General features: G+C 45.3%; 1 long non-coding RNA gene across 1 annotated transcript; it reads right to left on the reverse strand.

Moving 5' to 3' along the window:
- Positions 1-22235: 22235 nt before the first annotated feature.
- On the reverse strand, positions 22236-27248 carry LOC120690672. The gene is made up of 2 exons (XR_005681864.1): positions 26868-27248; positions 22236-26787 (listed from the first exon to the last, which is right to left on the reverse strand). It is a non-coding gene; the product is annotated as an uncharacterized LOC120690672 (long non-coding RNA).
- Positions 27249-27530: the final 282 nt, after the last annotated feature.

A 27530-nucleotide genomic window follows, 5' to 3' on the forward strand; every position in this document is an offset into this window, starting at 1 on the left:
AAGAGGACAAAGGGGAAAGATAGAGAAGCCAAAGTCAAACACCACTCAAAAGGACATTCATCCTTCACAAACACATGCACATGACCATGTTCTAAAGATGACATGATGTCTCAAAGACAAGGTCTTGCAAAATAAATTATGAAGATATTCAATTTTATCCCTACCTTGAGCTACACAAAAGCTATTTAAAAGAAAGAGAGGTTTTCTCGAAAGACCTTAGTGAGGTTCAAACACAAAATGAGAGACTGAGAGTGAGTTGAAAGAGATGAGAGAATGCTTCCTGTTTTGAAAATCTTGCAAAACCTCCAAGTACAGAGAAAAGGAAGTGAATCATGTTCTCAATCGAGTTGTTCTGGGGATCAATATTCAAAGGCGAAGGTGTTAGCCACCCAGAATTCAAGGTATGAGGAAAGCTTATAAATAAATCTTATGCATTCTTTGAGTTCATGAAACCAAGCTTTGTTTGATCCTTCGGGACCTTTTTGCTCGGGACGAGCAAAGTCTAGGTGTGGGGGTGTGTTGGCGGTCAATTTTGATGGTTTTCGCCGCCAACATTTCGCCTGATTTCATGAAAGATAGGCCATAATCAAGACAAATTCACTTATGTTAACGAGTTCCACATGTTTTGGTGAGTATTTGAACGCAAGAACAACATGTACAAAATTTGGCCAAAATGGTAGAAAACCTAGGCCGGCCGGCCTATCCACCTTGGCAATTCAGGCTCATCTTTGGTCAGAGTGCTCATGAGTGCAAATACATGACAAGTGTGGTTTCATACAAAATGCACAAACCAGGACTGAAAGGCTTGAGCCATGACAAGTTGGGTCCATGTTGGCGGTCGATATCGATGATTTTCGCCGCCAACACTCTGCCTGATTTCATGAAAGCTAGGCCATGACCATGCCTAAACCATTATTACTAATGAGTTCCACAAGTCTTGGTGTTTATTTGACTTTAGGAAGAACATATCCAAAGTTGACCCAAAATGGACGTTGTTTGGACCGGAAGGCCCGAATCCGGCCGACCGGCATACTTTTGTGGAATCTTGGCATGAGACTTTACCAACGTGACCTAGAGGGAGAATTCAAGCCATTCCAACGGGATGGACCCAAAAATATACAACTTGGACCCGGAAGGCTTGAACCCATATCCAAAAGAGAAGCTAACCTGGGCCATGATCAAGCACACAACGTCCACCCCATCCAAGATTGATCCATGGCCTGAGAAGAGCGTGTCGGTGCAATTGTGACACCCCGGCCTACGGATAGTACTAGAGAATTTGAGAATTTCTCAGACAAGGTAGAAGAGTTATGCAGATCTGAGTTGAAGAAGTGCTTGAGAGTGCCAGAAGAACAAGCACCGTTGAAAGGGTTGGATGCGCAAGAAGATCTGACTTACAATGAGCACCCGGTGAAAAATTTTGGAGACCGCTGAGAGAGTTACTCAGGACAAGAAGTGCAAAATGCAATGGAGTAACCATACAGAGAAGGTGAGCTGAGGAAGACCTATCCTGGTCTCTTTGCTAGCCATCCCACCAGAATCTCGGGACGAGATTCCTGTAAGGGGTAGGATTTGTAACACCCTAATTCAAATTTCAGTAATTAATAATAAATTTAATTTGCTTTATTTAATTTTCTAGGATTTAATTTGCTTAGCCTTGCATTTATAATTTATTTTTGCTTCATAAAGTAATTAAAATTTATCTTAGGTTCAACTTGTTTGTGCATTCATGCTGGTGCATGGTTTTCATTTTGTTTGAGTGCTAGGGTTTTGAATTCAAATTTGAATTTGAATTCAAATAGTTTTGAGTTGAGAGGAAAAAGAAAAGAGAAAGGGAAGGAAAACCAGAGAAATAGGAAAACCCAATCCAGCCCAGCAGCCAGCAGCCGCTCGGCCCAAACCGCTCCCGCTCTCCTTTCCTTCCGCTCGCGGCCCCGTTTTTCGGCCCAGCTAAGCAGCCCAATCCCTTTTTGAGCCCAGCCCGCGCTCCCTCTCTCCGCGCCCGGCCCAGTCCCGCGACCGCTTCTCCTCCGCGTCCGGCCCAGTCCGCCCGCACGCCCGCTCGTGCCGCTCGCCCGCGCAGCCCGACTGCATCACAGCCTGTTCGCCCACGCTCACGCGCCGCGTCCCTCTTACAAGCCGACCCCGCTCGTCAGCCACCCCCTCCGCGCGCGCCTTTCTTTCCCTGACCGAGTAGCCCCACCTGTCGGCGCTTTCCTTCCGCGGACAGCTCGCGCGCCCACTGCCACAGCGCCGCTGACAGCCCGGCCCCCATGTCAGACCCTTCTTTCCCGACGCGCCCGCGCCAGTCACGGTCGAGATCGCCGGCCGTGATCCTCGCGGCACCCTTCCCTGGGCACGCTCGCCAGATCTCACCCGCCTACTTTTTATCGCACCCCGCGGCCCACCTGTACACCATCCCCACGCCAGCGCCGCCCCCAAACCTAGCTCGCCGTGCCCGCACAGCTCCGCCGCGCAGACTCCTCTGCGCCACCGTGGACCGGCCACGCCATGGCCTCCCGGGCCCTGCAAACCTCCTCTGTGGCTTCGCCTTGACGCCAGGAGCCTCACCGAGCCCGCAGCCGCCGACCCCGACCCCTGCACGCCGGGAATCGCCGCGGAGGAGGGACGTCGACCACCTCTGCACCACCGCGATTCTGCCACGCCACCGCAAACTCGCCACCTCGGAGGCCATCTCCGGTCACTACGCCTCACAAGAACACCGCATGGAGGAGGTTGTCTGCAAAGCCGCCTTCTACGCCCGCTACCCCATGCTCCGCACAGGGATTGCTCACCGGAGCATCACCGAGCCACCACGCCGCCGAGGATCCGCCGCTGCAAGACTTCTGCGCCGACCTAAAGTATTGCAGGAGCTTCACGGGGAGCTAAGGAACCTCGCCGGCCTCTGACCCTTCCACTTTAGGCACGCCAGAAAGCCACGCCAGCGAACCATGTATACGTAATTAATTATCTAAGGTTTAATTACGTATAGGTCCTTGGTTTAATTATGTATAGGTTTAATTGCGGATTAAACCTAAGATCTGGGGTCTAACTCGCAAAAACACCAAGGCTGAACGGCGAGTTCTAATCTGGGAAAACTCAGGGGCTAAAACGCAAAAACTGGGCCTAACTGTAAATACTTTTACACTGGTTATTACCGCGGGTTGAATCTGGGAAAGAGTAGGGGGCTTTCTGCAAAACAACCAGCGCTGACCGTTTTCTGGGTTCTTTGACTCCGGGCCGACTGGATCCTAACCGTCGGATTAGGATCTGGTGGTCCGGAGAGCGGGGGCGAGAGACAGCGGCGGCGCGGGTCGCCGGGGTGTGGTTCCACGGCGGCGGGCTCGCCGGAGATGGCCAAATCCGACACTCCGGGGGTGCTTTCGGGTGGAGCTTGGCTTGGGAGGGAGTACGCGCGGCAGCGAACGCATCTGGGCGCTCGGGAGGGCAAGAGCAGGGCCCGGGCATGTAGTGCAACGCCGAGGGCGGCACTGGATAGCCGGCGTTGGGCACAGACGGTGGTCTTGGGCTGCGTTGGCTTCGTGCTTTGGCCAGGGAGCATGGGTAGGGTACGATGACCAACTATTTGGGCTCTAGGGAGGGCATGAGGGCTCCGGCGAGGTGTGTGATGGAGCAGGGCGGCGTTACTCGCCGTGGTTCGCCGGCGTGGCTTGCTGGCATGCCTAAAGTGGAAGGGTCAGAGGCTGGCGAGGGTCCTTACCTCCCCGTGAAGCTCCTGCGATACTTGAGGTCGGCGCAGAAGTCTTGCAGCGGCGGATCCTCGTGGCGTGGTGGCTCGGTGATGCTCAGGTGAAAAATCCCTGTGCGGAGCATGGGCTAGCGGGCGTAGAAGGCGGCTTGCAGACAACCTCCTCGATGCAGTGTTCTGGTGAGGCATAGTGACCGGAGATGGCCTCCGAGGTGGCGAGTTTGCGGTGGCGTGGCGGAATCATGGTGGCGCAGAGGTGGTCGACGTCCCTCCTCCGCGGCAACTCCCGACGTGCAGGGGTCGGGGTCGGCGGCTACGGGCTCGGTGAGGCTCCTGGCGTCAAGGCGAAGCCACGGAGGTGGTTTGCAGGGGCCGGGAGGCCATGGCGTGGCCGGTCCGCGGTGGCGCAGAGGAGTCTGCGCAGCGGAGCTGTGCGGGCACGGCGAGCTAGGTTTGGGGGCGGCGCTGGCGTGGGGATGGCGTACAGGAGGGCCGCGGGGTGCGATAAAAAGTAGGCGGGTGAGATCTGGCGAGCGTGCCCAGGGAAGGGTGCCGCGAGGATCACGGCCGGCGATCTCGGCCGTGACTGGCGCGGGCGCGTCGGGAAAGAAGGGTCTGACATGGGGGCCGGGCTGTCAGCGGCGCTGGGGCAGCGGGCGCGCGAGCTGTCCGCGGAAGGAAAGCGCCGACAGGTGGGGCTACTCGGTCAGGGAAAGAAAGGCGCGCGCGGAGGGGGTGGCTGACGAGCGGGGTCGGCCTGTCAGAGGGACGCAGTGCGCGAGCATGGGCGAACGAGCTGTGATGCTGGCGGGCTGCGCGGGCGAGCGGCACGAGCGGCCGTGCGGGCGGACTGGGCCGGATGCGGAGGAGAAGCGGTTGCGGGACTGGGACGAGCGCGGAGAGAGGGGGCGTGGGCTGGGCTCAGAAAGGGATTGAGCTGCTTAGCTGGGCCGGAAAACCGGACCGCGAGTGGAAGGAAAGGAGAGCGGGAGCGGTTTGGGCCGAGCGGCTGCTGGCTGCTGGGCTGGATTGGGTTTTCCTATTTCTCTGGTTTTCCTTCCCTTTCTCTTTTCTTTTTCCTCTCAACTCAAAACTATTTGAATTCGAATTCAGATTTGAATTCAAATACCCTAGCACTCAAACAAAATGAAAACCATGCACCAGCATGAATGCACAGACAAGTTGAACCTAAGATAAATTTTAATTACTTTATGAAGCAAAAATAAATTATAAATGCAAGGATAAGCAAATTGAATCCTAGAAAATTAAATAAAGCCAATTAAATTTATTATTAATTATTGAAATTTGAATTAGGGTGTTACAACAATGGAAGACCGAGTGGCTGCCAGAGGTAGGCCGCCCGGCCCCAAGGAGGCCGCCCGGCCCAAAGAATGATGGTTGAGCAAACCGCCTGAAGGACCGACCTCCAGAGGCAATCAGGATCGTCCCACGGGAAGGCGGTGACACGTGGAGGCAGGGCCAGGCCGGCCAACCTCGGCTAGGCCGCTCATCCCCACTTTCCAATGTCTCATCTCCAGCCTTCACGTGGAAGTCAAGCACCGCCTCTACTGTTGCTTACAACCAGCGCTACCTAAAATAACTGCCGAGAACCGACCTTGGCACACTATAAATAGGACCCCCCTCACCTCACTTGTAACAAACACCTTTGGAGCTTGGGTGCCTCATAGTTCAGTTTCATTCTTAGTAGAATAGGGAGAGTGTGAGGTGAGAGCTTTGGCGGAAGCCGAGCTAAAGGGGCAGAGTCGAGTTCTCTCGACCTTACCCCAACTTTGTACCCACCTCAGGGGAATCTTATAGTCAAGTAAGTTTTCCTCGCTTATCTTTAGTTTCTTGCTAGTTTTACTTTTTACTTAAGTTACTTGCTTAGTTACTTCCTTTGATCTGCGAGATCCTAAGTCTACGTAAGTAGCAAGTTCTACTTATCTGAGGTTACTTTCTGCCTTAGTACACGGTAGGGGTAAGTACCTCGATAGCTGTGGGCATGGTGATAACGATGGTATTCGCCGCCAAAGCTGTAATAGCCCAAATTTTTAAGAGCATGGATTAACCCTAAGTGAATAGGGTTAAGAGAATAAAAAGGAGAAGAGACAAGAGAAATGGAGGAATAGAATGAGGGAAAGTGAAACTTAATCAAATTTGGTCAAAATTCATCCATGTTTGAAAAGTTGGCATGTCAAACTCTCTGAAGAGTGTCAAACAGCAGAATAAGTCAACAAGAAGTCAAACTACAGGTTTGAAATTCAAATTCAAAGAAAAAGAGTGAGGATTGACTTAATTGCAGGAAATGACGAAAATGGCCAAGTAGCCATGTTTAATAGTCAATAACTTAACATTTTGCTGATTAAGTTAACCTTGGTTTGGCATGAAAAAGATAGTGTAAAGTATCAAATTTGCAATGGTGCTAAGTTTAGGAAGTTTAAATAGTGTTTTGATCATGTTTGAAAGCTTCCAAGTTTGAAAGAAACAACAATTCGGCCAAGACAGACAAATTCTGCTAAGTCTGAAAATGGTGGTGAGTGGCCAAGTTTAGAGGTGAATAAAATGACATTGCATGCAATAATTTTATGAGAAATGTACCAAAGTAGAAATTTTGATGTATAGGATTCACAGTGGTCCTATTTGTATATATTAAAAACGGCAATAAGAAATTTAAATTTGAATGCAAAAAGTGCTAAGTGGAATGTTTTTGCTGAAAATTCTGAAACTCGTTTAAACCAGCCATTTTCAGAGCTATTTTTGACTACCTTAGAAGCAAAGTTAGAGGAGGTGACTGAAAGTAAAAATGTAGCCTAATGTTAGGGTTACAACTTTTGTTTTGGGAGATTTCAATGTACAGTGGGAAAGTTTGGAGAAAAGTGCACTACAATAATCAGGTTCAGCAAAGTTCAGGCTGAATTTGATGTTTACAGTGATGTTCAGGGCCGATTTTGAGTATGATTAAGGCCGAATCAGGAGAAGTGCATGTGTAGAGAAATGTTAAGGAATGTACCCTATACAAGTTTTGTATTGGGTTATTTCAAATTTTACTAAAGTAATTTGAAGAAAATGGGGCCTGAACATGGGGTTTTCATTCAATTCAGAAGAGCAGGAGGGAGGAACAGACAGGGAGCCGAGCTCGTGCTTATCCAGTTCAGCGAAGCTGGCGGCAAGGATTTGAACCCAGCCACGCGTCGATTAAAGCTTGCGCCAGCAACAAACATGCAAGCATGAGGTGGATGATTCGGAGGCGGTAAGAATTTGAATAAGACTGCGTTAACAGTGTTTCATCGTCGTCCACAGGCAGTACATCTCCTCTCGCGCCCCTCCCTGTTCTTGCCAAAATCCGTCGTTCTCGCTCGCTCCCAGTTCGATTCCTCGCATACGCAGTATCATAAGCTTCCCCTTGATCTATTTTGATAGTTCCTGGCCCTTGCCGTCGACCACCACCGCCGGCCCGCCATCATCTTCTACCTTCGGTCGCCATAGAGCAGAGGAGCTAGGTCGCCGGTGAGCCCTAAGTTCCCGGGGTTTTGAGTCGTGCTTGGTTTGTCTAGGAGGTGGTATAGAGGTCGTAGATGGTTTATCAATCGTTTGTTAGCCGATTTCGGGCGTGCTCTCGCCGGAACACGAGCTCGCCGCCGCGGCCATGGCGCGACCGCCGGGGGTGCCGCGGAGCCCTGTGCTCCGGCGCCACCAGGGCCCGTTTGGCGACGTGGATAGCTTCATGGCGTCTTTGTGGTGCTCCTGATCCCCCCCCTAAGGCGTGGGGAGGCGCCGCCCCTGGCCGGCCGGCGTGGCCATGGCGGGCCGCCGCCGCCAGAGGCGTTTTCCGCCGGGGCGCGCGATAGAACCAGGGGTTTGGGGGCATGGGTGTCGCCAGGAAAGGGAAGTCAGGCCGCGGGCCTAGGGTCTGGCCGCCGGCGAGGCCGTCGCCGACGAGCCGCCAGGGCTGCCGCCCTGCCCGTGCGCCCGAGCGGCCAGAAGCAGAAACAGAGGAGGGCTTAGTTGAAGAAGAAATGAAAGAAGAAGGGGCTGAGTGGAAAAAGATAAGGGTAGAAGTGAGTGAGATTAGGAAGTCCAGGGGGTTTTGTGTAAATAAACCTAGTTTAGATTTTATTTATTTGTATTAACTTGTTTTATGTGCTATAAATTGTAGATAAATCCTAAATTAGTGAAACCAATTTTATTAGGTTTGTTTTATTTTCCTTTATGCATTAAAAACATAAAAGCCCTAGGTTAATATTAAGGATTTTTATTTATTTATTTTCCTTATTCATTAAGGGATTTAAATAAATACTTAAATCCTTATTTCATGTAATAGTAAAAATTTGGATAATACTTAACCCATTGTTAGAAATAATTAGGAATAATAAGAAATAGGAAAATATGGTTTTTATTAAATAAAATAGTTTAGTTAATCTTAATTAATTGTTAAAATTTGTTTAGGCTTAAATAATTAGGACTAAAATGGGCTGAGAGTTTTTATGTGTGATAGGTGTTGGATTACAACTTTATAGGGGTGTGAAGTTGTAATTCAATTCTTCCAAATGCCTTGCATTCATGCGCTAACACTGCATATCATCGCAATCAGAATTCGATCGAGGTCGTCCGAGCCGAGTTCGTCAAGTCGTTGCCCGAGGCTTCAGAAGAGGAGAAAGGAAGTTAATCAAGAGAAAGCTCGTGCAAGAACTTCAAGTTGAAGCTTCACTTTCCGATCCGAGCAAGGCAAGCACCGGAGCATCTACGCCTACTAATTTCAATTAACTTATATTATTATTTATGTACTGCATTTGAATGCTTAAGTCTAGGAGATGCTTGAAACCCATTTGATGCATATTCAACATCCTTGACTTAAGGACGTCTTTGCCATCTTCTCAACTAGATTAGTTGAACCAAGTGTCTAAAAGAAACCTACACTAAAAGCAACTAAAGGGTTCAAATATTACACAAAGGTTCACTTGATACAACAAAGCTGTTGGATAGGGTTGGATATGGTGGTTGGTGAGTACAGAGCAGAAAAAGAGTCCTGACTCGGTACTCACTTGCAAAGAAAGAATAAGGAACTATGGTATGTTTAACCTTGATCAAACGTACGTAAACCGGTCACATGCTGACATATGGAACCAGTAAGCCCGGTAGCTTGGTGGACCTAAATTTTTGAACCAAGTTGTACCCCACATGACGTGGAATTGGTGGCGGGGTCATAGCCTGAAACCCGTGAAACCCGTGTTGAGATCAAGCCCGATGGGGGGTCATTCACGGCGGTGCGAACCCGGGTGTTGGTATGCTTGGTTCAGGGTTTAGTATCTTCCTCGCGAAAGGTTGCCACGTGCGGTTTACGTGAAACTTGTACGTGATGTGTGGTCCGGTATCCCATGCAGGGTGTAAAATCGATTCGAATCACTGCAATTCTCGGACTTGAATGCCGCTTGATCTCGCTTAAACATCGTAACTAATTACGATGCAACCAGTATAAAAGTTGTTGCTTGTGAACCTAAAGGTATCTTGGTACCTATATAATAGAGTCATTCTTGAACTAGTGTCTTTATGTAAATTTTAACTAGGTATAGTCTCTGTTTTGGAGTTCAAACATTTGAAAAAAAATGAGCCAGTCCACAAAATACAACCTTGCATCCTCCTTGATTCTTTATATAGTTATACTTGTATAGTCGGGTCAGTCTATTGAGTACCTTCGTACTCAGTGTTTGTGCATTAACTATTTTAACAGTGCCGCCGGAAGAACCTCAGGAGGGAAGACCTCAAGACCTGGGGTGTACGTTGAGTCCATACACCTCCGGATGTTTTACGAAATCTTGTGAGATTAAGCCTGCATGGTAACCAACCCTACAACTATAGGATCTACATGTTTGAAACTCTGTAGAACTGGTTTGCACTAAGGTTTGTTCTTATTGTGTAATAAATCTCATCTCATTTTATGTTATACATTTAACGTCTGTGTGTAATATCTGATGCTCCAAAGCAAAATGATCATGTACGTATATATGAGACATGGTTGTTGGTGGTTGAATCGGGTGAAACCCGACGGACTACCGGATTTGTTCCATTTTAAGAGCGTTAGCTAGATTATCCTCGTAATAGGGTGATCAGGCGCTCTTAAGACGGGATAAATTGGGCGGTTCCGCCACAAACGCTCTACCTGATTTCATGAAATATAAGTCCTAACCATACCATAACCATTATTACTAATGAGTTCCACAAGTTTTGGTGTTTATTTGACTTCAGAAACAACATATCCAAATTTGACCCAAAACGGACGCTACTTGGACCGGAAGGCCCAAATCCGGCCGACCGGCATACTTTCGGTGGAACCTTGGCATGAAACTTTACCAAGGTCACATAGAGGGAGAATCCAAGTCATTTCAATGGGCTAAATCCAGAAATATACAGCTTGGACCCGGAAGGCTTGGACCCATATCCAAAAGAGAAGCCAACCTGGGCCATGGTCAAGTATTCAACATACACTCTATCCAAGATTGATCCATGGTTAGAGAGGAGCGTGACGGTGGAACGGAGGACAAAGAGGCCGCCAGAGGCAGGCCACCCGGCCCCAAGGAGGCCACTCAGCCCAAGGAGATGACGGTTGAGCAAACCGCCAGAAGCACCGACCTCCTGGAGTGATCAGAGCCGTCCACACGAAGTCGGTGGATAGGTGGTACCACCCCCAGGCCGGCCGGCCTAGGGGAGGCTGCCTGGCCCCACTTCTCAGCCTCTGACGATGCCCTTTCGTGTGGAGTTGAAGCCAAGGAAAAGGTAGCGTAGGCTTGCAGCGGTTAACTGTTTCACCGACCTTGGCAGCTATAAATAGGACCCCCTCACCTAACTTGTAACACACACCTTGGGAGCTTGAGAGCCTCAAAATTTCAGTTTCATCCTTAGTAGAATAGGGAGAGTGTGAGGTGAGAGCTTTGGCAGAAGCCGGGCTAAAGGGGGGAGTCGAGTTCTCTTGACCTTACCCCATCTTGTACCCACCTCGGGAGAATCTTATAATCGAGTAAGTTTTCCTCGCTTATCTTCAGTTCCTCGCTAGTTTACTTGCTTAGTTACTCTCTTTGATCTGTGGGATCCCTTGTCTGCGTGGATAGCAAGTTCTATCCATTTGGGGTTTCTTCTTGCCTTAGCGCGAGGTGGAAGTCAGTGACTCGATAGTTTAGGCATGATGCTTAGGCTTGGTAGTTACCTTGGGTTGTGTTCCACCCCACGGTACCACAGTGGTAGGCAGCAAGTGGTGACAGCCTTGTCCGTCCCTAGTAGTCCACCATGTTCGGGTGCTTTCATAGCAGTAGAATTGCCAAAAGTATGTTGGGCCCCTTCTCATCCCTTTCTGAGCCCTTCTCTTAGGCCGCCGAAGCAAATCAAGTCAGTAGCTTTTCAGGTTATCTTAGTAATTAGGATCCTATCTGGAGATAAGTCCTTTACCCTCGTACCTCTGCTCCTCAGCGGGTTCGGCTGAATCACTCCAGACCACTAGTTGAAGCTTATCGTTCCTTGGATTCGATATTCCAGGCTTACTCACCTGGTGAAAGCTACAATCTGTCTCTGCGCACTTGCGAAGTAATTCGTTAGGCTAAGGAGTGCCAACAGCTTCTACATCCACGGATGCATCTACTGAGGTAACACCTGCTGCAACTGCTCCACCTTCTGGTGTTACTATGGAACAAATTCAGAAACTGCTAGCTGAGCGTGAGGTTTATTGGGTTAATTGGCTTAGCTCTAAGGAAAGAGAATCGGCTGGTAAGAAACCAGAGATAGCCGATGAACCTCCATATGTTTCTGTTTTTGAATTTTATGTTCCCTAGCCATCGGCAGCATCTCCTATGAGTCAACCTCAATATGGGATGCCGATGAATTATTTCAGTGGTGAAACTGTGACACCCACGTACACTGATCCCATTATGAGTATTCCTGGTTCGGCCAACAGTAGCCGAGCAAACGAGATTGTTTCATACGTACCACCGGAACTCCCCAGGAACTTAGTGCCACACATCAGTCCTATCTCCGATGAGATGTTCGACTGATACGTGCAGTGTTGGCAAAACTGGTAGAGACTGGTCAGACCGATTTACCAGTCCGGTCAGACCGGTTCACCCCCACCGATCTGACCAGTCGGAACGACCGGTCCATTCGGTCAGTTTGTTTCAAACCAGCGAGAGGTATCTACATCCACACAACCAAATTCTTTGAGTCATTTTGATAAAATTCTTACTGATTATAAGAATGATTTGGCTAATTTGCTTAGAGAAAGTTTTGGAGTGGATGTTAGAAGCAAAACTCGCACATACCAAAAGTCGTATCCTACTTCGTTTGATTAGGTTGCATATCCTGCTGGTTTTAGGTTGCCTGAATTTGTTAAATTCAGTGGGGAAGATACTAGGAACACTTTTGAACATATTAGTCAATATCTTGCCCAATTAGGAGAAGCTTGTTTTCTTCTTTAGTGCCTAATTCTATTGGCTCATGGGAACAATTACAGCAGAAGTTCCATGAGCACTTTTTTGTGGGCATGATGAGCTTAAATTGTCTCACTTGACATTGGTTAGACAATCACATGATGAATCCGTCAATGATTATATAAGACGATTCCGTGATACAAAAAACCAATGCTTCAGTGTGAATATTGCAAAAAAAAAAATTAGCTGATTTGGCTTTTAATGGCTTGCGCTCTCATATTAAAGAAAGATTACAGGGCTATGATTTCTTTACTATTACTCAGGTGCATCAAAGAGCTTTGGCTATAGAAAGCCGAAGCATAGAGTCTCAAGAATTCCATAGACATCATCGTTCTGGTGTGCATGCCCTAGATTGTACTTCAGATTGTTCGGACGATGAGTCTAATGATGTATATGCTGCTGAGTTTGCTTGGCCATCTCAAGCCAAACCATTTACTTGTTCTGCTCTTAAGCCGATTCACAAAAATCGGCAAGACGAAAAATTTACTTTTGATGTATCCAAATGCAAAAGAATATTTGATGAGTTATATAGGCTTGGATACATCAAAATGTCACATACTGTACCTCCGCTTGAAGAGTTGAAGCGGCGAGCATATTGCAAGCTCCATAATACTTTTTCACATGCGACTAATGATTGCAATATGTTACGTAGACAGATTCAATCGGCCATTAATAAAGAACGATTAGTTATTCCTACTATGCAGGTTGATCAGAATCCTTTCCTGGTGCACATGTTGGAATTGAATAATCCTAAAGTGCCAATTCGGCCGAGTCAAGCTGAATCAACCAAGGGGAAGAATGTAGTCATTGGTGATGAAAGACCTAAAAAGAAGCTGACATTGAAGACCCTCAAGGCGCGAAAACACTCGGGGGGCAAGACAAGAAGAAGAAAGCCAACAACAAGTCGACCGGTCTGACCGGCCACAGCGGCAGTCTGACCGGTTTGATTGGTCTGACCGGTCATGGGACCTGCCTGACTGGTGCGCCTAGTAAATCTGGGAACTCCTACAAAATCAAGACAAGGCCGAGTTTTAAGGAACTCTTGGCCAAATATGAGAAGGAAGGGAGTGCTCAAAGACAGAAGGGGCGATCAAACAAAGTCGACGTCAAAACATCAAGAGCAATCGAGGCAAGGTAACTATACTTCATCTAGTGGACCGATTGCTCCATGGTATTACTGGTATCCTTACTTTTATACACCCATGGATTATAGTAAGATGCATATGCAATCATATTATATTCAATATCCTCCTATGTATCCAAATCATGCATTACTACAAAGACCGATTGTTGCTAGCAATAATCTAGTCAAGCAAGATGTTGATTGCAGCAAGGAAGATGAGAAGAGCAAGAAGCAAGACTCAAACTATTTACAGCCGAAGTGGTGTCCCTCGGGCTTGTCTCATACTCAGAAGTGAAGGCTGCAACGTATGCGCAAGAAGGAGGCAATGGAGCAACAAGTGGAGACCGTGCCAAAGACGTCAGCAATCATGAAGAAGGTATGGCAGCCAAAACAAGTTGCTTCAACATCGATTTGAGCAAGACATGGCCGATAATTGTTTATCGCCCTTAGCACAAAAAATGGCCGATGTAATGTTAATCATCGCTCGTAGACAATTTTGGCTCAGAAGAATTTTTTTGGCAAGCAAGCTTTACTAAAAAAACAGGGGGGCATATGTTGACAACAAAAATTTGCACCAACCGATCTGACCGGTCTGACCTAGCGGTCTGACCGGTCGAGGCACTGTGGCCTATCCGGCAGGGACCGACCGGTATGACCGGTAGGTTCGACTGGTCTTGGAGGAGTCCGAGTCAAATAAGGATTTTTGTAGATCTAGATCTGTAATAGGGATTCCTTGCGGGATAAGTCCACCCCACCCTATTAATATAAAGGGTCACAGCCGATTGAGGATATCCAATCGATCAAAATCAATACAAACACTACTTTTTATCTTCTCTCCAAACGCTAGCTTTTCCAAACCCCATCTGCTGTTCTTCCTTCGTCTCCGCGATGTTTGAAGGCGTTCTAGGTGGCCTGCCGACCCTAGAACAACCCTACGTGCGCCTGCCCTAATGGGATCCCTCCCGGGCTAGTGTTTGTCGGCCGTTGCCGATTCCCACCGACGACCGGTCTGACCGCTCCACGCAGGAGGAGCTGCATCGAGCTCTTCCTCGCGCTGCACGATCTAGTGCGTTCGTGTGTTGATCCGTAAAAGGTGTCAACACCTGTTGAGAGTTTGCGTCATTCATTACGACAAGAATTAAGAAGAAATGCTCGTTTTTAAAAGAGTTCTTATGTAACTATCGAGCATGTATGCAAATAATCTCATTTGAGGCCTTGTTTGGTCAAATGTGTCGAACTCCTTTGAGTTTGTCGCAAACCGGAGAAAACAAAATATTTGGACCAAACATGGTAATCGAGGCAGGGTAACAAATAAGGATAACACAAGAAAATCTTAGAGCTACCAATTCTAGTCAAAAGAGTTATTCGAAGTTGGTGATCATATCTACCTTCGGGTTTCACCAACCAAAGGCACACTCACTGTCCGTACTTAGCTTATTCACTCGAATCTCGGGCCGAGATTCTTTTTAAGGGGGGTAGACTGTGACACCCTAGGTGTCAGAATGGCTAAAGCTAGGCAATTAGCATAACATCATACACAAATAAGCCAAGAAAACTTAAATAAGAACCCTATATTTTGTTTTTGCAAATTTATGTGTAAATGTATGTGTGTATGTGTTTTTGAGTGCAATGTGATTGAAAAACAATGTTGGGTATACTTTTAAACTTGACTTGACATGAGTGGTAATAAGGCACTAAAATACATCTTTCATTATGATCTATAAACTTTCTATACAAATCGAATTCAAATTTGAAAACCATCACAGAAAATGACAATGAATTCAAGTCATATGGTCTTAGATTTGAAATAACTTTCAAATGGATCCACCAATGTCCTTGAAAATTTATAGGCACTTCAGTCTTGTCATAATGAACAAATATTTGTGACTTCATTTCATGTCCGAAACAACTCACCAAAATATTGAAAACTGAAGTCTAGTACCTTTAGCAACATGTGCCTAATAGGAGGTGAGCTCAAATTCAATTTCAATATATATATGAAATATGAAGTCCTTTATTGCAATGTTTGAAATTCTGAAATAGTTCAAAAACCCTTGCTCAAATGAAAAAGTGCCAGAAACAAAAATTGTAGACCATAAAAAGTTTAACAAAATTGGTATTTGACAGTTTTTCATTTGAGGCCATTAAGAAGGAGATAATTTTTATTTATAGAAACATCCCTGGAAAATTTAGGGAATTGCACATAGGTCCCTAACATCATCTCCTTCCTCCCTCCTTCCCTGCACCGTGCCTACGGCCGGGCCGTACGTTGGCGCCGCCATATGGCCGGCCACTTGGCCAGTGCTCCGACCCAAACCACCTCGCGCACCTGGTTTACCCAAGCCCGGTCTTCCCTGGCAGCACAAGACCTCGCCACGCGCCCTGCTCTCCCTTGTGTCGCCATAGCATCCAAACCAGCCGGCCGCCGGTCACCTTTGGCCGCCCCTCCCTCGGGTAGCTAGCGCCCAGTTTGCTCTGCCCAGGCTCGCCCTCCCCTTAATACGCGCCTATAAAGGCCAGCCCCAACCCCTGCTTGTGCGCGCAGGAAGAGCCCCACAGGAGTCACCATTGCCGCCCCTCTGAACCTCAAGCCGAGCTCTCTACTCCGGCCCTCACCTCCTTGAATTGAGCCCCCCAGGAAGCTTCTCCACCTCCCACTGGTGATCTCCAATTGAATCCCGGTCGCCCAGACCCGCCGGACAACCATCAGCGCCGCCACCATTGCCAGCCGCTGCCGGAGCTCCGTGGAGCACCCCATCCACCCTCCCTCGACTCCAATCGAGCCCCTGAACGGATTCCCCTCGACCCCCTGAAGCTCCCAAAACCGCAGCCCCTTCAATCCCCTCGCCGGAACATCGTTGAAGCCGAGCTTCACATCGTCGGAGTTCCTGTTCCCGGCGCTGCTCTGCGGTCCCGCCTCCTCTGGCCATCCCGACCCCAACCGAGACCACCAACAGGTGCGGCTTGAAGCCCTCCCCCTTTTTCCCCCACTTACCCCTTGCCGCCGGCGAGCATGCTCGCCGAAATCCAGTCGCCAATAGCTCCTCTGTTCTTCAAAGTCTGGCCAGGGACTGGTTTGCAAGGAATAAAAACCTAGCAGGGACCAAAACGCAAAGAGCTCCTTTAGATCCAAAGTTGCAAACTTGAAAATTCCATGTAAAATGGTAGAAAAATCAGAAAAATGCAAACTAAAATGTTTTGGAATCCTGAGAACGAAACCTAAAACTTTTATTACAGTCACATGTTCAGATTATACTTGAATTTAAATCTATGATTAAAGTCAGATTAAAATAGCCCATAAATGTTATACAAGTTCTAGGCGTGCAATGGAGCTAAATTTTGGACAGTAGACACATATATGAACTATATGCTTTGTGTAAAATCTTAAGAACCAGTGGATACTTGTAACTAGTTGAAATAAGGTACTTTGCTAGATCTAGTGTAGAACTTTACATTTTGTTTTTGGATAATATACTTCAGTTCTTTCTATGAAATTTTTACCATGATCTATGAGTACTAAAACAACCTGAATGTGAAAGTTTGGTTATTTTTTAACCTGTGTATCTATGTTTTTGATTTAAAGCATGTTAAGTAGAACTTTAATGGATTAAATAGTTCCTGTTGCTAGAAAAATCTAAGATTAATAACAGTGCTTAATTTTGGGTATATGAACCTGCTTGGAAAGTTTGAGATTCAGTTGATGAGTAGAATTATAGATAATAATTGCTCATGTAATTACCTAGATACACTTGTTATTTTTGCTCTGGCTAATATATGACACATCTACCTGTAAATTTTTAGCACAAGCCTTTTTATTGTATCTGGATGTATTACAAAACATATGATAGCCATTACTAAAGAATATCTAACTTGAATATTTATGCATGTGTTTAATGTAGATAAATATGATGCTAAAGTTACTATTAGAAATACTTGCTGAAATTTTTACTGAAGGTTTTTCATGCTTAGATTAGGTTGTGGTAAAAGTTTCAAGTACAGAAACACTTGGTAGATTCCTGTAGAAATTGATCTTGCTGTCACATGTCCAGAATTATTAATTTTGCTCTTGTCAAAATAATGCATGAATGCTCATGATATTTTATTCCATGCTTAAGTAGTATAACTAGATGCTGTAGAAAAAGTTTGACATGCTATATTGGGCCTTTCATTTTTCGAATCTTTAGACATGCCCATGCATAGTTTTATTCACAAGTAAATGTACTAGTGTTTATAATGATTTATAGTTTTACTAAAGCTTGTTTAGATATAAACTAAGCTCTGGTAAAAAAATTGATGCCCAAAACCATTATAGAACTCTCTGTGGAATTAAAGTTTGATAACCGCATGTTAACATTGTCGATTTTATATCTCCTGTTATATGTTTAGATTATTTCTGGAAAAATTACAGTACTGAGAATATCATGTCTAGTTGTTGATGTTAAAGTTTCAGCTCCACAATCCATGCATAGCTGTCTGTACAAATTTATGATGTTACTAGTATTTTTTGAGTTAATGAATTTTCATGCTTAGGTACATTATTATTATTTGCTGAAATTTTTACTGAAAACTCTAGAGAACCTGACCTGTTAGATGTAAAATTTTCAGCACCAGTTCATGTCAATAGCTTCTGTTGTGAATTTTGTACATATTCTAAGGTTTCTAGTTCAGAAATTGAAAACCACAACACAACTCATTTTATGAAGTAAAGTAAATATAATTACTACTCTATAAATGACTGCCCAGGAAATCGAATTGAAAAGTTAATTACTTTTAGATTATATAACAACTTTATAGTGAAGGAAAGAACATTCATATCATGTTGTAACACATCATCTCTGCATGCATATAGAAACGGTAAATCTGATCGATGGAGATTACGAGTTGGTTCCCACGAACATTATCACTCCGGAGAGTACTTCTCTTAATTGTACTGACTTGAGTCAAGACCTGGGCCAATTCCCAGCAGAGCCCGAGGCTAACAGTGCTCAAGAAGGCAAGCCCCAGTGCATTTAAATCCTATTATTTTCGCATATTCATTCATGTATATATATGTGTTGTAATAATTTATTTCTTTGCATGCAGAGTGGTCGGACTCTGTAGTCGGGGAGGGTGCCTCGGATCCATGCACCGGAAAGAAAGGGGAAAAGTTGTGTGGGTGGCGTAGTTCCTCATACGTGTGTGTTAGGTTCCCCTGCCCAGGTTAAGAAACTCGATTCGGAATCGTCCGCCTCTCACGGCATGAGACTGCTTAACAATTTCTGTCACACTGAGTAACAAGTGGAATATGTTGATGATTAATCCTATTGTATGAATTAATATTTTATTCACCATGCATGTTTAGAAGTAAGGTGCTTACTTAGAATGGTTAATGAAACTAGAATCTGAAAGCTAAAATTTGAATATAAGGACCTACTCTTTGTTGCTTTTCAGCAAAACAAACCCAGAGCCTTTTTAGAGCCTTGCAAGTCTAGTTAACGGACTAAGGTATATCCGATGACGGGTAAGCCTTGCTATTGACGGCCATTATTTCACGTTTTGATCGTCAACTTCTCGAAAATAAATCAAGTTTTGCACCATGTTCCATGCATATTTTATTTAATTCTAATAAGTTCCACAAGTTTTGGATGAGTTGTGCTTGCCGGAGTTCACTGTCCAAAGATGGTCGAAATTAGAGAAAATCCCAGCCGCCCGGCACATTTCGTGCCGACCGGCCTGACACCTCGGCATACATGGGTCCAATACTTTTACTGGAGCAATGTAACACGTTCATAAGGTTCCAAAACAAGGCGAACATCTCATATCCTATTGGTGGACCCGGAAGGCACAAGGTTCAACCCAAAGGCCCACATGCCAGTGCAAAGATCGTCAAATGGGGAAACCACACATTCCAAAGTCAATGTGGAGTGTTGTTGTGCAACGTCGGCGAAGCGGAGGACCGAGGGGCTCCGGAGGCAGGCCGCCCGGCCTACCTCAGGCCACCCAGCCCAAGAAGGAAGCATCCAAGGAAACCACCCAGAGAACCGACGTCCAGGAGAGATCAGGAGTGGGAGTAAGTTTTACCTCTAGTTCAGTTTAAGTTCTCTTTCTTGTTTTGTCGGAGTTAGTCTTATGGGTTTTCTCGCCCGTACTAGTGTAACTCAAGTTAGTTCACTAGGTTGAGGGGGATTTCTCTTGAAGGCCTCAAGAGAAATCCTAGTACTGAGAGCAGACGTGGTGTCTGACTCAGTGCTAGCTAGGAAGTGTGTTCCACCCCACGACACTGCAGTGGTAGGCGGCAAGTGGTGACATCCTTGTCCGTCCATCGTAGTCCACCACGTTCGGGTGTTTTCATAGTAGTAGTTGCCGAAGGAACGTTGGGCTCCCTTCTCACCCCTGTCTGAGCCCTTCTCTTAGGCCGCCGAAGTAAGCTCCTGGTTCCGACATCAAGATAGAAGCTTAGATGAGTTCTAGTGAGGCTAGCTCAGTAGTTTAGAAGTGTTTCAGGAGTCCTTTCTCACTCGTTGTCCTCCCAGCTGCTACCTCTCTAAGGTATAGAATCTCCTGTGTGTCAAACGGTCATAGACTGGCCATTTATCTTACCCGTTATCTAGTTTATCCCTGCTGAATTAGTCAGTTGATAAACCCAGTAAAGGTTGCCACTACAATTTATGATACACTTTACCATGGTGCTTCCCTGAGGATTTCATGATACCCCGGAATACTCCGAAGTGAAGTGCTACACCAGTGAATTCTGTGCGCTTGCAGAATACCTATTCAAATTGAGCATAAGAGACACCAACACTTGCTGAGTATTAGTATACTTAGCCTTACTTGTGGCACTGTTTTTCAGGTACTGACTATGAGGATATGATTGCTGGTTTGACTTGGCCTTGTACACTGCCTCCGGGTTGGTCAGTTCAGTGCGATGGTCCCTCAGCGTGTGCTGATCCCCCTCCTGCTGAGTGATGTCACATACGGGCTTCATTGTGGCATTTTATACATATCGCTAGTCATCGTACTTTTACTCTTCCGCTGAATAATGAACTCTGACGAACCCTATTAGTTAAGACTTCTGTAGTACTTTACTTTGCAGCACTTGTTTGTAATAAATTTAAATTTCGCTGCATATCTCGGAGTTGTATGAAATGTCATTTGTTGTACTCTCTGGGCTCGCCTTCGTGTGAGTTGCTTGTTTGTTACGATCCCGGTTAGTGTGGCTTTAATCGGGACTTTACCCGAGAAACCACAGTCAGAAGTGCGAGTTGGATCAGCATTGCCTAGCAACAATGGTTAGTGCACTCGGACCCAGTTGAATTGGGTGGTTCCGCCACAAGACATATAAATTCTTTGCAACCTAGGGGTAAGAGGAAAGTAGTGTAGGATTTTTTGTGGGAACCTTTTTTTTCTTAGATGTACTTGCATCAGAACCAGCATCCTCAACAGACTTGTTAGCACCGTCATTGAGATCTTGCCACCTAGATTCTTTACATACAGGACATGCTTCCAGCTCAGTATTTTCCTTCCAAAATAACACACAGTCGTTCTTGCAAGCGTTAATCTTTATGTAGTCCAAGCCTTGATCTCGAATCACCTTTCGCACTTTCTCATCAAGTGTGTCTGGGATGCAATGGCCTTTAGGCAGAACCAATGAGAACAAATTAAATATGGCCTCCATTGCACTGTTACTTATACCATACATGCACTTAATCTGAAAAAGTTGCATAATAAACGATACCTTAGTAGCCTCTTTGCAACCTGGATACAATTCCTTTTCTGCCTCATTTAATAATTTCATAAATATCTTGGCATGTTCATTGGGCTGTTCATTACCAGATTCTTCATCGATTCTCCCAAAACATGTCCTCTGATAATGGATCGAATCATAGATCTAGTGGCAGCAGGGTTATCACTTGATTCCACTTCTTCATTGTCTACTCCGAAATCAAGTGGTGCTGCCACTGGGCTTTGCACATCATCATCACGTCTTGGCTCTTCGTTTGGCGGCAATCCTATATCAGAAGGTGCGGCGCATTGATTGTTTACAACACCTGCAGCTAATGATGAACTTTGGCCTTCCACTATGAAACATTCAGCAAACCCTCTAACAAACAAATGAGATTGAACCGTATGCTTCACTGCGTACTCAATGCATTGGCATCTCTCACATGGGCACTTAAGAGCTTCCAAACTAGATGTACCTGTGAATGTTGTTTCAATAAATCTTTTCAATTTGTCCAAGAACACTGGATCATGTCGAGGCAAATGCGTCCAACTCCTATCTTCATTATATGATAACGACATTATTCCGCATATGAACGATCTGATCACATGAAACAACAATCATTAATGCGATCCAAAGTTTGGAGATCAAGATACTACATCTATGGCGTTTGGGGCGGCGGACTGGACCCATACCTGTGTGCCCGCATCCTCCTTGCCTCAAAAACAACGAATCTTCGATCACGTACACCCCTGGGACCTTCCTCGCTGCACTGATCGATGATCGTTCTGATGGATCTAAGGGCGCGCCGCAACTGCTCGATAATAGCCTGGTGTCGAGATGGAAGGAAGGGGACATCTCGCAGCCGCACAAAGGGGATAGACATGCGTGCCCTGATTCAGCTAGTGCAACAACCAGAAAGAGTTGCGACACGTTCAATTCCTTGCAACAGGAAAAAACTTCCATGCAATAAGCGTCTAGTAATGGCAACGCCTGTGAACATTATTGCATCCACAAATATCCGTGGTAAGACGAACATGCTGTTGGATCCAGTGCCACCCGTAAATGCAATATCAAAATCCCTCTTGCAACCACACCCAAGAGTAATGCACCACAAGAAGACGGTTGCGACAGTGCCAAACTAAAGCAACACAACCTTATGAGGTTGCAATATCACTTTTCTTTTGCCACGCCAAACATCACTATCGAGCACCAATGTGGGTTTTTCACGTAGTGTAATACAAAACCAGCACATCCAATACCAAGCATATCATCATGTTAATATAGGTGTCTATTCGGCATTTGAATCATAAATAGTACAGCACATATGAGCACGAAGCTATCCTAGCCATCAGGTGTCTGTCAAATAATGAATATTACAACAAATCCGAGCATCATGCTTTCCTATGCATCACGTGTCTATCCAGCATCTCAATTATGAACATCACATTACATCCATCACCATGGTTACATCCGAGCACCAATCCATCCTATCATCAGGTGTTTGTCCGGCATTTGGAGCATCAATATTATGCCATATCCGACCACCATAAATCTACATGCAACAAGAATGCATAGCTACCAAATAATCTAGTTTTGCACGTCCAATCATGATAGTAGCAATAGAAATTGTGAACTGGAACGTGAGATAGTTATATATTTAATTCAACACTGTTCAGGTTGGGTATATACTTCGATAATTAGCATATCAACTCCTGCGAGCGGGTAAATCCAGCATACATAGATACAAGTTGAGTCAAGATCGACTCAACTTGTGCGTCCACATGCAATTCTTCATGAGTTTGCTGGCTTTAGAACATGCGTGAGTGCCAATGGGCATAATGGATCAATATTTGCTATAAAAAATAGAGTAACATAAGAGTAATTCAAGTGCCACTTAGTTATACATATTCAGAAGGTTAGTTTGCTTCTATGTATGTAATAAGAAAATACTTATCATAAACTAACAAGCATACTGAAAAATAGTTACTGTGTGTTGTTGGCTAGTGTTGGCGTTTCTTAGCGTCGCCACTAGGAGTGGTTAGTTCCTAGCAACGGCGCCTCGAAGATGCCGTGTGGTATGTCTTAACATTTACAGAAGGATCTACAAGCGCACGGAAATACTGTTGTAGCATTTCACCCGGAAGTATTCAGGGTATCGTTATTTATATTTCCGAAGGGATGGCTAGGTTGTGTAAAGTGTATTTACTTAGTTCATAACCATGACACGTATGAAGTAAGATGAAGACCACTGACTATATAGGGGTAAGTGATATATAAAGGATAATCAGGGGTAATGTGACACACACAGAACAGCCAACTCTCATGAATAAAGAATAAACAAGCAACCCTAAGGTTAGTGGGAGCATAGGCAAAGGTTCCTAGTATACTATTTAGATAAGTTACGTTAGCCACATTGCTTAGAGCTGCAGGTGCCAGAAAATTAGGGACATCGGGGAGAATGACCCGCACTGGAGAAAATCCAGTCCTGTTTCATCCTTGTATGAACTCCTACACCGTACCCGAACATTGGGGAGTACGCTAACCGAGAAGCAGCTTCCCGGCGGACCGACAGGACTGTCACCACCTGCGGTCTACCCCAGTCACACCGTGGAGCATCGTCATATCCGAAGGATCCCGCATACCCGGGCACCATGCCCGCATATGAGGTCACTACCCTAGCACCCCCGGGTCCCCCACCCTTCGTATCGACAGGTAAGATGCTAAGGCAAGCCCGAAAGCACAACGAACTGATATCCTTACCCAGATCTTCTGGTCTAAGCAAGCAACTAGTATAACTTGATAAAGCACAGATCAAAGCTAAGCAAGCTACGAACATAGCAAGATAACCAAGAATGAACTCAATATGAATAGCATAAAGAAAGTCGGAATACAAAGCCATACCAGAGGCCGTGGATGGCTCGCCGACCCCGAGGACGACTGGATTCGCTAAGGAGATGAAGTACTAGCCTAGCTCCACTATCCTAAGGAGTACAAGTCACAAGAGAGTGTAGAGAGAGAGGCCTTCAAGTGGTGTGTCTGGTGAGAGTGGTGGGAGGCCCCTTTTATAGCTTGAGAGGTCGGTTCCCGCCATCTCTAAACATGTAAACATCATCAACCGCCTTCAGGAGGATAAGATCAAACTTCATGCCAAAACTCAGCCGGAAAGGCTGACATGTGGGGTCGGCTGACCCCCCCCCCCCTTGGCGCCATTTTCCACTGACTTTCTCTAGCACACTGCCTGGTGGGTCCTGATGTCAGATGGTCGGTGCCGGGGCTTGGTTGGTTGGTTTGGTCTGGTTTGTGGGTCTCCTTTGCTCATGTTATGCAGGACACGATCGTCTGTGACTTCTGTCTGTGTATTCATTGTGTTTTCGTCTTATTCAGGACTTGTGCTCCTGAAAACATAAATCTTCGAAAACAACTGTGGAGCTAGGTTAGTGATACAAATATGCGAGTAAGAGGTATAGTTTTCCTTCTTTTAAGAGTATAGTTGACGGTATATTTCGTACTTAACGACCGTCAACAGCTAGTTAAAAGCTAGGTAGATCTCAGTGCAGGTGAATCTGAGATCACACAAAGCTAAATTTGATGTGCTGCCTATTTCACTGAAATGGTTGCAGGCAAGAACTTCGTTAACATCCAAAAACATGAGTAATCTAAATCACAAATGCAGATTAGCAATTATCAATGATGAAATAATATTCATCTAAGCAGTGTATATATGAGTGTAGAAGCTTACATGTATTTTATCGGAGTAATGCTCTCTGATCAGAAAAGGTTCAGACTGCTTCCTCTCTGTAACATAAGAGCTTGTTGGAAATCAGAGTCTTTAAATGCTATCCGCTTCTTAACGAGAAGAAAAACTATAATTAGTCTTTGTCCATGGAACCATGGAATAGCCGAATTCTATTTCTACCCATGGAATAAGAACGCTTTGACTGGCATAATTAATTTCGGCAGTTGGGTATTCTATCTCGTCATGAATGGGTATTCTCAACTGTTGGCACTATTTTGAAACAAACAATAGAAATAAAATTTAGTCAGAACTCATGAAGTTGATATAAATAATAGGTTCTGAAATAGTTATGTTAAAACGTAAGGACTCAATCACTTAAGAACTATGTTATAACAGTCAGAGGTGACAGTACAAGATAACGTGAATCATTTTAAGTAGAGTTTCACTATTAAATAGAGTTTCACAAATGGCATTACTGATTCAATAAAGATATCACCTCCTTCTAAAACATTGTTTCTCATGCATAAGGTCAAATGGGCCAGTACAATATGCATACAATGGATGGCATCACTACATATACCAACCTTAGTTTATAAATAAATAGGAGAATAGAATATCAAAGTCAGAATGATCATATTCACTGCATATGCCAATTGACTCAGATGAGTAACATGAGACAGAGAGATCAAAAAAGAAAAGATAATCATAACTGCATATGCCAAGCAAATGCATCAAATCATCAAGAAGAGAGTAGAGAGAGTGGCAATCATCATTGCTTATACCAAATGCCTCATATCAGTAACAAAATAACAGACATATGGATTGTAGCTGCATATGCCCAAATGCCTCATTGCAAAAACATTAGTATTGTCATTTCATTAGTCCAAATGCTTCATGTCAGATAACTAATAATAATAACATGTGTGGCATGTGGGCTATGTGGATGCAACAGAATAAAAGTCGACATGGTGAGCTAACAATGACAATTCAACAAGCTGTGGTATGGGCTAGCGACATGGCTCATGATTTGTGGCAGCTGGGACATCAGCTCGATCAGTAGGCAGTAGAGTCAGACCATCTGAGATGGAAGAAACCGGTGCCTGGGTGTTTCAAGATTAACATAGATGTAGTGTTTTCTGATGACAGCAAGTGATGGGCAACTTCTATATCAGGGACCATGAAGGTGTTTTTCAAGCAGCACAGGCCATCTGGTAGGACAGGTGCTTTGACGCATGCTTCATGGAAGCTATGGCATACGCATAGAAGGTCTCAAACTTGCCCTGCAACTAGGGTTCCAGCGAGTGGTGGTTCAGACCGATCGCCTACAGGTGTTGCAACTCTGGAATAAGTTGGGAGACCTAGCAACGATCATTGACCCTGTTCTTCGAGAGATCAGTGATCTCAGGATTGTCTTTCAAGAGTTTTTGATCTCTTTTGTTAGCAAAAATTTTAATAAGGTAGCTTATTTTCTAGCTAAGCAGGTTTCAGCCTCCCATGTTCTGGAGACGCGGCATGTAACTTCGGCATGCGTGTATGACCTGATTGTTTTTGAGGCTTCAGCCAGCTTATAATGAAAGGCAAGAAAGTCCAAAAACAAAGATAACTAATAATAACACCCGCAATTCCTCGTAAAAGGACTTGTTCCTTTTATTGTTCTCACCTCTGCCTTGGATCCTCTTCTTTTGCAATCAGAGCACCAAAGAACATAATATATGGATCGGAGTAAGGAGATTAAGGGGATCATTTCTCGTTACTGCAGTAGCAACACAACAAATTCAGGGATGAGGAATGGAGCAGTGCACGGATCTAGGCCTAGAATATATTGCACATTTCAGATGAAAAGTGATATGGGCAAAATAATATTGCGGGCTGGGAATTTGGGGGAAATCACTTGCTATCTGCAAAAGTACATCTGCAATCAAGCACCCATGGCCAAGTACCAATAAATCTCACGAGATTTGCATCCAATGTCTACCAAATTAACTGAGAGGTGGGGACTGGGGGGAATCACTCACCAATTTCTTGCGCATGGCACTAATCGATCAACACCTACACAGAAGAGAGGAGATATTAGAGGAGGCTATGAAAGGGGAAGATCAGGAGAGAGATACGGATGAGCTTGGCCTCACCTACGAGAACAACGAATGGATCCGAAGGAGTTGCAGTGTTGTTGACCTACTATTGCCAGCCGCGAGCGCCTTCTTCGATGGGGACGACATCGGTGCGCAACGGCGGTGGGGAGGGGCGATGGAGGCTGGCGGGGAGGAAGAAGGGGAGGGGAGGTGGAGAGAGAGAGAGGGAGAGGGAGAGAGAGAGAGAGTTTTGTGCCCGCCCAAGCACCGGCATCAGCCGAATCGTGCTCCAACGACATCCAAGCTCGAGGCAGTGCAGGAGATCCTAGGTGTCGACGCCTGGGATCTAGCTGAGGAGCGCCAGGGTGAGGTCGGGCGGAGGAGGGGCGGCATAGTGGAGCTTCAGGGCAGAATCAGGTAGAGGAATGGGCGCCGCTGCCCCCCATGTGACACCCAGAGTTTTAAAATACTAAGCAAGAAATATTAAATATGATAACATGCATAATCAACTAAGAAAAATTGAATCAAATACATTTATGTGTGCATGTATGTGTGTTTGTGTGTATAAGAAATTTTGCACATAAAATGACAGGTCAAATGAACCATAGTATTCGAGGTTTCAAACAATCTTTCAAATTTTAAACAAATATGCTTTAAAAATAATTTCTAAAATATAGCTCAAATGAACTTTTCCCAAAACCAAAGTTATAGGTTTTCAAA

This window comes from Panicum virgatum, chromosome 9N, assembly GCF_016808335.1.
Source record: "Panicum virgatum strain AP13 chromosome 9N, P.virgatum_v5, whole genome shotgun sequence".
Taxonomy (NCBI): Eukaryota; Viridiplantae; Streptophyta; class Magnoliopsida; order Poales; family Poaceae; genus Panicum; species Panicum virgatum.